The sequence below is a fragment of the Chiroxiphia lanceolata genome, chromosome 2 (assembly GCF_009829145.1).
Source record: "Chiroxiphia lanceolata isolate bChiLan1 chromosome 2, bChiLan1.pri, whole genome shotgun sequence".
Taxonomy (NCBI): Eukaryota; Metazoa; Chordata; class Aves; order Passeriformes; family Pipridae; genus Chiroxiphia; species Chiroxiphia lanceolata.
The window spans coordinates 25,210,273-25,223,195 of record NC_045638.1 but is presented as its reverse complement, the minus strand read 5'-3'; the positions used below and the strand labels follow the sequence as shown (position 1 = coordinate 25,223,195).

The 12,923-nt window shown below is 39.5% G+C and overlaps 1 protein-coding gene across 3 annotated transcripts in view; it reads right to left on the bottom strand.

Moving 5' to 3' along the window:
- COL4A2 (collagen type IV alpha 2 chain) overlaps positions 1–12,923 on the bottom strand; it is a 143,878-nt gene that overhangs the window by 52,712 nt on the left and 78,243 nt on the right. The gene's annotated exons all lie outside the window — the stretch shown is intronic.

The window sequence follows — 12,923 nt, the reverse complement described above, 5'->3', positions numbered from 1 at the left end:
GAGCTGATAAAAAAAATAATACCTTTTTTTAGCATAAAATTTTACAGTCTTTTTTACAGCCTTGTCCATGCCTGCAAAGAAAGAGCTAGAAGATGAACACAGTCCCTCTCCAAGAAGGCTAAGAGTTCAACTTCATTTAATTTCATTGAGGTGGGAAGAAAGGTGTGGGGACTTGAAGAAATGAACCTGAAGATATCCTAATTTCCTTGTATTAGGAAGTTGTAGCAAAGATACTGACCAATGTCTTACTGATATTAGGAAAAAATTATTTTATTCTCATAATGAAGGATAGGCCCATTTGTGATACACTTTCAAAACTTCATAGTCAACAATTATCCATAATTAACATTTATCTATGCTACAGCTGTCTTCATTCCATATACCATAAACTAAACACTACGACTGAAACAAAACTTTTGTGTAGTTTTAAAAACTAATAAATTTTCCACACTGTTTTCATAGAAAATTAACACAGCACTTGGAGTAAAATTTCATATTCTAAATCTTATTATATGATATCAGATGAACCCATATTGAGAAGATGAAAAAACAGCCAAACAAAATACAGAACTCAGTGCAAGTTTTTTCCTTGGAAGAAGACTAGGAATGTGCCAGTATGAAGGCTGAATTACATGGAGTTCTCTGGGACAAGACACCAGGACGGATCTTGTACAGTATGGGTCTTTTGCTATACTGTTATGATTAATTTGACAAGATTGATGGTTTAGGAGTACTGCCAAAGGACACCATAAATTTAAGTGTTTGAGCTGTCAGTGTGAAAGAGAATTCCCTCTGCTTACAACCAAGCCCAGCTTTATACATCATCCCTACTTCTAAACCAAGCCTGCTCATGTGGATTATTAGGTGCTGGGAGGCCCATGTGTTTTCAGGTTAATAAACTGAGAAGGAACAAAGATTATATGAATACATCTAAAACATAATATAACATGTTGGCAGGAGGCATATGCATCTGAACGAGTAGCTGCTCATTTCCTTATGCCAGCCACAGCCAGCTATTACAGATGCATCTATCTCCACAGCAGCAGTTTTCAGTTTTTTTTAAAAAAACTGTGAATCTCTAGAAGTCATTCTATGGAGGTGCAGATCCTTGTCTAAAGAGATTCATAGCAGACATATTTTCTGAGTTGCCTGACCCATAAGTAAAAATGCTGATTAGAAGCACTAGAATAATGAATTAAATCTTAACCTGTATTTATCAGTGTGAGTTCCAAGATTGGCAAAAAAAATTTCTTTCTGATGTCACATTTTCTGAAATTTTCTTACCTACTGTGGCTCAAAATTGAAGTACATAGGAAGAGCATATAGAGAATATATTAGGAGAATACATATGAGCATACCCTATAAAATTGCCTTTTAAGGGAAATAATAGACATTTCATTATTTAAAGAAATGGAGTCTGTGTTCTTTATTGTTTTTTGGGTATTTTTGTAGAGCAGTATCAATTCTTATGCAAATACAAATATAAAATATTCACATTTTACTATAAAACCTTAAAACTTCATTAAATGCTTAAGGTAGTTTGTTCTTCTTCATACACTCAAATCTAGAAAGGAATCTTTAAAAAGGTTAAAAAAGGATGGAAACATATCTCATACATATGTAAAGAACACAGACAAATGATTCAAAGCCAGTTATACAGATTTGAGTTGTTTGCAGTTGCATATTAATTTTGAGAGGTTCTGAAAACAAATGTTTCAGTTGCTTCTGCAAAGCAAGGAATACATGGATTCTGTACGCTGGAAATGCCACTTCATTTTTGGAGTACATGAAAGACAAAAGAAATCAAATAAATTCTGGAAACCACTCACACAAACCATCTTTTTAGTACCCATCTACACCTCTTCCGTGGGCAGTTGTCTGGAGGCAGAAGGCATGTAAAACTTCTCGCTGCAATTTCTGATAAAATTCTGGTTATGTTGAGAATTGTCAAATCCGTGCCTGGCTTTCTGCAGGGAACATGCAGAGCTGTACACTTCAACAGTGATATTCCATGGGACATGGTTACCTCTCTCACTCCTACACCAGATACCACTCTCCCACTTCCAGTCCCACTTTCCTATCTGGTGTGGAGGAAAAAGTAAACAAGGAATGGAAATCAAGGAAGAGGGTTGGGCACCAGTGGCCCTTCCCCATGTTTTCCTGGTAATTATCTGATTATTTGTTTGTTCAGGAATAGGGGCTATTTAATATTATTTGCAATAAATACAAGCAAATTGATCTTTATGGGACCAGTTTAGCATGAGGCTAGAGTCAGAGCCGGGGAAGTACTTAATATCATGACAATGTTTTTGTAATTCTTCAGACAATTAATACCTTGGCTTGTTAACTGAATTAACTTCGTTAACCTTCGTTAACTCAGACTTGTCAGCTTTTACTCTGCTTTCATGTTAGATCTATTGTTGAACAAGTATGTCCCCTTTTCATTAGCAAGTGACCTAAGAACGTTCTCTCTTTGGCAAAGGTCACTGAGGAGATTTAAGCAAAGACAGTCAGTTTGAAAGGTTCAGTCAAATAAAGCATGATTCAATTATTAGAGTCCTGAATACCCCTGTGTGAGACATGCCACACGTGGTACTGCTCTGCCTGTGCTCCTGGAGGATCAGAAATCCTAGAAAATTCTCCAAAGCTGTGAAATTGTTCCCGGATTAGATTTTCAGGTCAAAAAAAAAAAGCCCCCAAAAGGGCAATCTTAGAGAAACATACTATCCCTGTCATATTTTAGACAACTCATAAAGTACTTCCTCTACTGCTCCCTTTCCTTAAATGATAAAACATTGGAGGAATGTGCTCTGGCCAATAGTGCTCTCCAGCAGAAGGCCTCCCATTTTGCTGGGGTGAACTGGACCTCTTCCTGAATACAGAGCACGGCACGATTACCCCATGTCACCCACCACTGGATTTACAGAGCAGTGTTAAGAGGTTCACTGAAGTGTGTGTGGAGTGCTATGGCCAGCACCTCCAAGGGAGTGCACAAAAAGAAAAGGAAAAAGTGGGCGGATGGAATATCTTGAAGACAACGAAGTTTTTTCTTTGTTCTTATACAAAACTTCTGTAACTGTTTAGTTCAATTACAAAGCTTCCAATGTCAGGACACACAATGTCAGTCCCTGCTTTGCTCTTCCTGCAACTTCAGCTGACTGGAAGAGGTTTCGCACAATTCATGTGGCCAGCCCAGCCATTTTGCATAAGTTATTTGCAGAGAGGAGCAAAGGTCAGAAATTAGGAAGCCTGCAGGAAATCTTCCCAGAAAATATCTGCCATGTTATATATACATTATTGATTCTCCAGTGATGCACGTGGAAGAATACGCTGTTGGGGTTGTCACTGAATTCAATAAATATACTTTGCAATTAAGTACCAGTGGACTTAAGATCTTGATCAGACTTTTAAATTTGTACTGAATGTTCATGTTTTGCAGCTTGAACTTTAATTTCCAGTTCTTTTACGATCAGCCTGATGAAAGATGTCATATTGCAATACTATCTTCCTTCTAATTTACTACTAAATTTACAGTGTAGAAACAAAACTGGCAGAGGAAGGTGTGCTAATTTTGAGAGTGACCAAATGTTTGATGTGCTATACAAATAAAGATACAATAAATGACAGTACCTGCTCCAAAGGTTTTAAAACACAGGAACATCATTATGAGTTGCTGAGAAATCCATCTACCAGGATGAAGATACAAAGACAGGAGAAAACTGTTTATTTGCAATAAAGAGGGGACAGAACTGGAATTTCTAGAGAGTTTCACAGTCAGTGAGCCCATTTCTCCACATTTCATTACAGATTTCCGTTTTGCAACTGTTTCTGGTATATGGAATGTGATGATTCAGTATTACCCATATGAAAATGATCGTTGTAGGCCATTATTTATTTAACAGTGGACAAGAAGAAAGGAGATTGATTCCCTGACATTTTAAAAAGGTCATTGTTGAAAGGACAAGTTCATTTCCTGTGGGAAGGGTGATCTGACCATGACAGACAAGCTGGAGGTGGGACTTTTTGTAAGAGCATGCAGTGTGGAACAGTCTGTAAGAACAGATGGGGAAAGGATGTGACAGCAAGGACCCCGATGCACTCCTACGCAGCAAGATCAGCAAGCACAACAGAAAGCAACCCCCCAGGGAATAAAATAATTTATAAGGAAAATGAGCAGCTTCTCAGCTGATTAAAAGTGCTAACGCAGGCACACAAGAAAGACACAGAGAAGTTTTTAAATGTAATGCTGGCAAAATGTGGAGAATGGGGTGTATATGTAGGGAATGTATGATTCTCTGAGGCAGTTTCCATGGAGGAAGGCATACTAAAGTGATCATTGAGCTCAAATAAAAACTGTAGGATCCTAGTGCTCCCACCCCCCCAAAAAAAATATAAACTACAAGGAACAACGTCAAGAACCGTCCTGTGGCACACTGAGTCAGACTGGGATGAACGTACCACCTGACATTTCTGCTGGAGAATAAACCCAGGAGTTTATGGATTAAACATATTAGAGGACATTATGTAAGGGAAGGGTTTGGGGTTTCAGCTCCATGCAGGGCACAGTGTGCCAGAAATACTTCAGCTAAGAGGTTGCACCACTTTTGGCTGAGAGGCAGAGAAAACCAGACCACAGGAAGCACCCTGCTGCTGTGGCTCAACTAGTTTGACTCAGCAGCTAGTTCTGGCAGCACCAGGCTGCCCAGTATGGACAGATCTCCAGAGAGCTTCAGAAACTCTGATAAGTACAACATCTACCATAATGCAGGAGACACTGGAACATTTTTACACCATACATCATTATGTTGTACATTGATGATATAGTTTGAATGGTTCCATCTACCTCAGCAACTCAAAAATGAGTTCTGTTTTAGCAAGATTTAAACACTTTTGCAATTCCACCTAGGAAGAGTGAATCAAAACGAGCCATGGAATGGTAGGAAATACAAACACATAGAGCAAAACACTGCTCATGCTAGCCTCTGGAGAGAAAGATTAGCTGGGAGAAAAAATCCTCAAGTTTGTGCAAGCTTCATTGTTAAACATTTGTAGCATGTTACTTTATTCTCATGTCTTCAGAATTATACGAATGACTATTTTCTCATAGACAGATGATCACTCTCAGTTTACAGTGAGCATTCAGAAGCTCCTCACTAGATGGCACCAGCCATTGCTGCTGCACGCAGCCCCCACCAATGCAGGTGCAGGTTTCCAGAGCTCGGTACAACCTCTGGGAAATCTGATAAGAAGTTCAGGTTGGGTCAAACTGTCCTTGTGTGAGGTGTAAGGCAACAAAAGCAGAAGATTTCTGATAAAATGTCTGATAGTGAGATAGCTGGGAAAGTGTACATGAAATGGGATGAAATGCATCATGCAACTGAGCAGCAGGGCTGGCTGAAGTGAAGGTGTTCCATCATTAGTAGACGGATTCAGTCTTCTAAGATGAACGAGAAAAAATTTTTATCTTATTCTCCATTGGATTTCTAAATTTACATTTAATGTCACAGGCCTGTATTTTCTCAAATTTATGTTCTGAATCTGTGTTTTTTAGTGTTGGGCTGGCACTAGCTTCTGCCACCACATAGTTACCAGTGTCAGGGGGGATGGACTTCTGTTGTCTAACTAGAATGCTGATAAGCAAATGAAGTAAACCTTTCTCATGTACCTTGAGTTGTGTGATATTTGATTCTTAAACACAGAGTAGCACTGAAAGAGTCAGCAGGCTTTAAAAAAAAAATACATAGCTAATGGTTATTTCTACTTTTAATTTCTCTTTTATTACTTCAGAGGAGGTTATTTAGCTGATTTTCACATTCCAGCTCTTTTTCTCAGAGAACACTTTCCTTCTCATTTGTTAAAGAGCTTTTTTTATTTATACCAAAAGTAAACAAAAAAATTACAAAATTCACTTTAAGTTAAAAATAACTAAAAAAATGAGGCTAGTTCAGCCTAGTGGCATGGTAAAAATCTGCTGCTCTTTCAGCTACATTGTCTGGACATGCGACATTTTCTCTCAGGACAGTGGTGACCAAATGACATTACCATTAATTCCAGAGCAATGATTCAGCTTGCAGAAGGGTTTTTTTTTTCATTAAGGAAGGAATAAACATTAAATCTTCATAAAAAAGAACTATGAAAGGATTCTCTTTACCAGAAGCCACATCCCTTTTCTGCAGTCAGTAAAAGAAAGAATTTTGTACTGTTTTCTGTTCCCACGGTTTGATTTAATTTGTGATCTTCCAGAAAGTTGCTATGTCACCCAAGAAGATAAAACATGTGTAAAAGAAAATATATGCTGGAATGTAGGTCAAGAACTCAAAAGAACCAGTTAATAGTTTCTTCATGTCACAAAATACACAGGAGTACATGTCAGAAATGCTTTCTGGGCTTTGCAGAGCTTCTGTAGTAAGAACAATACTGGGACCACAGCAATGGTCTCTCAAAGAAAAACATCAGAAACAGCAAGTCTAGACAAAACCTCACAAGGGTTTCCATGCTAAATCTTCAAAAGGTCATTGCATAGAGGAAAGGAGAAGAGAAAGGAGGACAAGATGCGGGAAGGAAGCGGTGGGCAGAGGGAAAGAGTGGTTTTGTTTGCAGACTCAGTAAGGGGATAGCTCTGAAAGTCTAAAGCAGAATCTCTGCTGAAGTATGGCTGCACAGACAAATTGAGTAATCTAGGACTAGAATTAACACATATATTAGCAAATATATCTCTCCAGTGAGCATGCTCTACTCAACTATGTGATAGGATTTGGAATGACTTGAAAGGTACTGGATTTTTTTTTTTAAAGATTTTACTTATTGAACAGATGCAGACATTTACCTATATGCAGTGTAGTTATCAAAAGTTCCCATCAGGTGCAGGTGACATCTCATAGTAAGATATATCCTAATGTAGATGCTCAAACTAGGTCAGACAAATGCCCCCTGAATGTGCCCATTTTTCTTAGATTTCTGTAAAAGGAGCCTGCGTCTCTAGCTCAAAAGCTGACCTCCACATCACTGCTTTCTAAACTGTGTAAAAAGACAATACCCCATGCTGCATGAAAAAGGAGCTGGATATAAATTTACTTAACTTGGCAGGCAGTATATGCCAGAACCATTGCTACTGGTGGCGCAAAACTAGGATTTTCTTGGAAGCTAGAAATGTTTCAGCATAAAACAGTGATAAGATGACAATGTTGTGTGCTCAAAAGCATATCTATTTACTCCAAGTATATCATCTGGCCCCTACCTTATTTCCTGTTTGACTACTCAGACACATGTTTCTTTTAGGCTGCCAGGAGCCACTTAAATACCAGCACCTCTATGCAGCTTCTTAGTTCAGTATCTATCTTTATTCTGGGCATAACAAAATTTCTGCCTACATTGGGCTCTGCTAAAATTCTCATATGGGCTCTCTCAGGATGTAAGGGGATCAAGGGGAAACCTTCAGATCTCAGAAACCTGCAGAGCTGGGATGACCTGACACTGTGCAACCTGGAGAGATGCTTTTGTTTAGCCTGAGAGTGGAAGTGCAATTTACGGAGCTACTCACTTTATGTTGGTTAGAGAGTACCAAGCTAAGACAACTATAAAACCAGAAAAAACAACTTCAATGACACATAAATACCGTCCCTTTGACTTCCACTAAATTCTGTCTTTAAGAAAGAGGTAACTAAAGTTAAATTTAGAGATGTTTCTTTGGATGAACTCAAAAGCGAGATCATGAGCTGATGATGTTTTACAGAACACTAAAATGACATTGATTTATACTTGCCAAACATTCATTACTATGTAATTAATTGGAGAAGGTTGGTTTGATAGCAAATCAAAAATTCATCAGAGAGGAAAATTACCTTGCCAAATATGCTCTTATAACTAGACAAATATGAAGCTGATGGGTGTGGAGAAGGAGCAGGAGGAAGCAGGGAACTCCCAGTTACTCTGTGACATCTGCTGTATCATGCTCATGTAAAAGGGCAGACGTTGTCATGGTACCTATTAAATATCTTGATTGAGCATTTGGAGGGATGGTAAATGCCTTACACGTTTCTAGCACCACGAGTATATTTTCAGAACAAAAGAAAATTCTGTTCATTCAACATGGGTTTTCACAGGATTAAAAAGCCAAAAACTTTCCATAGAATTGCACCACACAATGCAATGCAATCCTCCTAATCTGCTAGTATCTGCATCAAAATGATTTTTTTTTCCTTTCCATTCATTCAATTCATTTTATTACCACTATACTATTAAGATAAACTGCTTTCTGGGATTGTTTAAAGCACAATTCACACAAACTGTTAAAAACTTGGATAACATGGTCAGATAGCTGTAAGGCTGCTGCTTGGCTAGCTTGGCTCCTCAAGACAGGACAACAACCAGCACCTGCTTGCGTTAGAACATTCAGTCATAGACCCGAGAGCAAATCTGCCAGCCCAATTGCTTTCAAACGGCTTTCAGTTGTGTGTGGGAGTGTTCTCAAGATCCCAAAATTCAGGAAGTTCAACACAGATGTTTTCTGTCAGTAGGCGTTGGAAGCACCAATAGTAACATCTGTTCACTTTTCATATTTGTGAGAACATTTTTTTTTTGGTCCAAAAACCATTCACTGTTGAAATTTCCAAATTGTGCAACCAGCCAAAATGTTAAGCTCATTAGGCTCCATGAGTTTAAGAGTATGTGAAAATTAAAACCCCTGCAGGAGTTCAGTCTATCGTATGCCAATTTTTCCATTCTGTGCTCCTCTACTATTTAAACAAAAGCATAACTATTTTTGTGGTGGGAACAGCTATCAAAACTGACTTGATCATGCAAATAGAAGTTACTACTGGATGTTTTAACCATCCAGTAGAAACAATTTAATCCTCTTACAGAGGCTCTAAGTTGTGTACTGAGATACCCTTTCCACACGGGAGTCCAGAATACACGTTCTAGCAGAAAGTACAAGGTACTCAGTGTAGACCCTCACACTCTGGTCACAGGAATTTACAGTTTGGGACAGTCTCTGAGTTCCCAGCAAGGCCAGATGATTGGCTCTGAACCACCAGGAAGGAAGGGGGGCTTTAATGCAGATGTGTGCAGCAACATGAAGAGTCATTGTTGATGCAGAATAAGAGACATTTTTTTTTTCTTCTAACACTTCTGGACAGATGCATCTTAAGAACAGTGGGGTGCTGTGATATCATCTGAATGGAGTTTGTACAGTTGTTTTCTCTACATGATTTCCCAACCTTGACGTATCAATGCAGATGCTCTACTAGAAATTTCAGTAACTGGGACTCTGCTGAAGCCTGACGTTGAGTCAGCTTACACTGAAGCTAAATGAACCCTTATGCCTTCTGGTGTATGTGGCCTGTTAACATCACAAATATTTTAACCCATTCACTTTGATGGTCTTTAAGCTGGGCCTGGCTTCATGTTGGGTTTGTCTCCAAAAAAACCAGTCTAACTAATTTATGAGAAGTCTTGCCATCTTTAGACAGTAAATAGAAATGCTGAAAACTATAAGCAGTTGTTCTTTATATAATACAATTAACTTTCCTTTGAATCATGAAGTAAATAGTTTTGTATCATCTACCTGAAAAAAAAACTAATGTAACTTGTGATGGCAGTCTAGGAGAGGGTCAAGGGTGGAGTACAAATTTGAAAAGGAATGTTCTCCAGATCCATTACAAAATATCTAGTTTTTCTGTCATACTCAGTTTGAGGTAGCCCTAATGGGGGCCAAGAGTGCCCACACATCTGCAGATTTCAAAATCTCATCACTCATGGGAAAGGATGTTCTGGAGAACATCAGCAGCAGACAGTCCCACAGCTGTTCAAGGAGAAAGCCTATTTATCATTTGAAATTATTTCAAAAGCTACTGGAAATTTTTTAACCATTTATTATAGACAGTGGGGGCTATGCAGCTGATTCAGCAGGGGACTGGTATAAGAATCAGAACAAACCATTTTGTTTGATCACAGAATCATGGAATGCCTTGAGTTGGAAGGGACCATAAAGATCATCTAGTTCCATCCCTGCTGCCATAGGGCAGGGACACTTTTCACTATAATATACTGCTCAAAGCCCCATCCAACCTGACTTTGAACATTTTCTGGGATGGGCTATCTACCTACCACCTCTTTTTCTTGGCAGCCTGTTCCAGTGTCTCATCACCCTCACAGTAATTAATTTCTTCCTAATATCTAATGTACACCTGCACTCTTTGTTTAAAGCCATTACCTCTCGGCCTATCATTACATGCCCTTGTAAAAAGTCCCTCTCCAGTTTTCTTGCAGAGGCCTCCTTTAGGTACTGGAACACTGCTAGAAGGTCTCCCCAGAGCCTTCTCTTCTTCAGACTTAACAGCCCCAACTCTCTCAGCCTGTTCTCATAGGAGAGGTGCTCCAGCCCTCTGATCACCCTCATGGCCCTCCTTTGGGCTCGTTTCAGCAGGTCCATGTCCTTCTTATGTTGGGAGACCCAGAAAGGACGCAGAACTCCAGCTTGGGTCTCACAACAGCAAAGTAGAGAAGGACAATCATATCCCTCAACCTGCTGGTCACACAGCTTTTGATGCAGCCCAAGATACACTTGACCCTCTGTGCTGCACATTGACAAGTTGTGCTGAGCTTCTTGTCCACCAACACCCCCAAGTCCTACTCTTCAGGGCTTCTCTCAATCCATTCTTCACCCAGCCTGTGTTTTTGCTTGGGATTTCCCTGACCCACATGTAGGACCTTGCACTCGCCCATGTTGAACGTCATGAGGTTTGCACAGGCCCACCTCTCAAGCCCATCCAGGTCCCTCTGGATGGCATCCATTCCATCCAGCATGCTGACCACATCACACAGCTTGGTGTTGTCAGCAAACTTGCTGAGGGTGCACTAAATCCCACTGTCTAGGTTGCCAACAAAGATGTTAAACAGTGCTGGTCCCAATACCGACCCCTGCGGAACATCACTCATCACTGCTTTCCACTTGGACATCAAATCATTGATCACGACTCTTTGAGTGTGACCATCCAGCCAATTCCTTATGCACCAAGTGGTCCACTTGTCTCTCCAGTTTAGAGACAAGGATCCTTTACTCCTTTTTATTCTGCAGACACTGAGGGAGTGGAAGTACTGCTCAACTGTAATGGCAAGTTGCTTTTACTTGAAGGATATGCCAGGTTGCTCTCTAACTGATAGCAAATGCAGGTAATGCAGAGGAAAAGAGGAGTCTTCCAGACAAGGAGAAACAGCAGAGGGAGCTTTTGTGTTCTATCAGAATACCAGGGAGACTGCCAAACAATTTGTCATGACTACCCATCTGGGTCCCTTCACTGGGGAATGGTTTCAGGCTTCAGCTTGAGGAAAGTATTCACAGTATTTCAGATTCTGATTCTAGAATGTCTCCAATATTTGTTAAATTAGTGCTTTCTTGACTAATACACGGTCTGGTTACAGGATTAGCTGTGTCAAAGGAACAACTGATGTGCAGTGATGTGCTGTCTTTCTGAAATTATCATGTACTTACAGAGATGCTTCCATCAGCCTGATGGGAGAGGCTGCATTTATCAAGAGGGAAATTGAATTGCTAATGATGGGAGGTCAGAATGGTGCAATTCACAGGTTAACCATGACCCTGAATCTCTGCTACGATGCCTCTCCTGCTTTACCGTGTCCACTACAGGCAAGGATGAAAGGAAGCAAAAGACAAATTTGAAGCTTCTCTTTTTTTCCAGAACACTAACTAATGCTGGAATATCTGTACCCTAGATTTATAGGACCTGAATCTTCCAGGTCCCTAAGAAGAACTATATTACCACAGGCAGCATCAGTCTTCTGTATTTGTGACAGAGATAGTAACAAATGCACTTCATATTCATGTGGTTCCTTCGAGTTTTTGATGGCCTTCTTCCCTTTTTTAATGAAAAAGTGTTTGAACTTCAGCTTTCTTACCATATCTGCATCTGGGAGAACCTACGGCTTTTACCTAGCTACTGAAAAGAGCCAATACTCTGCTCTAGCTGGCCCTCTTTCAGCAGTGGGCCTTTGACTAGATGATTTTAGAGCCCACTTCCAACCTCAACCATTCCGTGATTCAGTGAAATACAGCAATACATCTGATGTTCAAAATCCTCCTTAAGATCCCATAATTTAGCTGTTTGCCCATTCTATTGCTTAGACTTTTTCCTCTCTATGATGTCTGTGGAATTTTTCTGTATTTGTGTACATATTTATTCTCCCTTTGGATTGCCGTCTTCAGATCTCTGTGTATCTAACACAAGCCATAAAGCATTCTAGTTTCTGCAGAACAGATAAGGAGAGGGAGTCACTGACATGAGGCAGAATAATTTCTTACTGTTAAACACTGATAATTACTACGGACTATTGGGTAAAGTTAGCATTATTAACGAAAGCCAAGATGCAAGTTTATAGTTATCTGCTCATGATACAATAGCTGTGTGCTTGTTATGGACATATTTATGTATGTGTGAGGTCTCCTGTATCTTTAGTTTAGATGTATATTTACAGTATTTATAAGAAAAACCAGGCTTCTAACTCTGCAATGCTTTAATAACCTAAGCTAAAACCCTGCCAGACCTATCACTCTACTGACTGTACTGCTTTATGCAGAACTTGCAGTTCTGAACTAAATTGGAGAAGTTCTGCTGTTATTTGTTTCCACAGAAAGATATCAGTAAACATTCCTGAGGAAACAAAAATTATTTTTTTCCGAACACAGTCTGATATTTCATTACATTTTGGCATGAAAAAGGGTACATTTAAAAGCAGGGATTTGAAGAAAGAGAAAGAAAGGTGATGGAGTTATTCAGCTTCCACTGAATATTTCTGAGTTAGGGCCACACTTTGCTTTCTACTCCCCCGGCTACCTCCAAACAAACAGGAAACCCAGAACAGACTTTGGAACAGATAAATGAAAAAACACACCCCAAACAAAAATT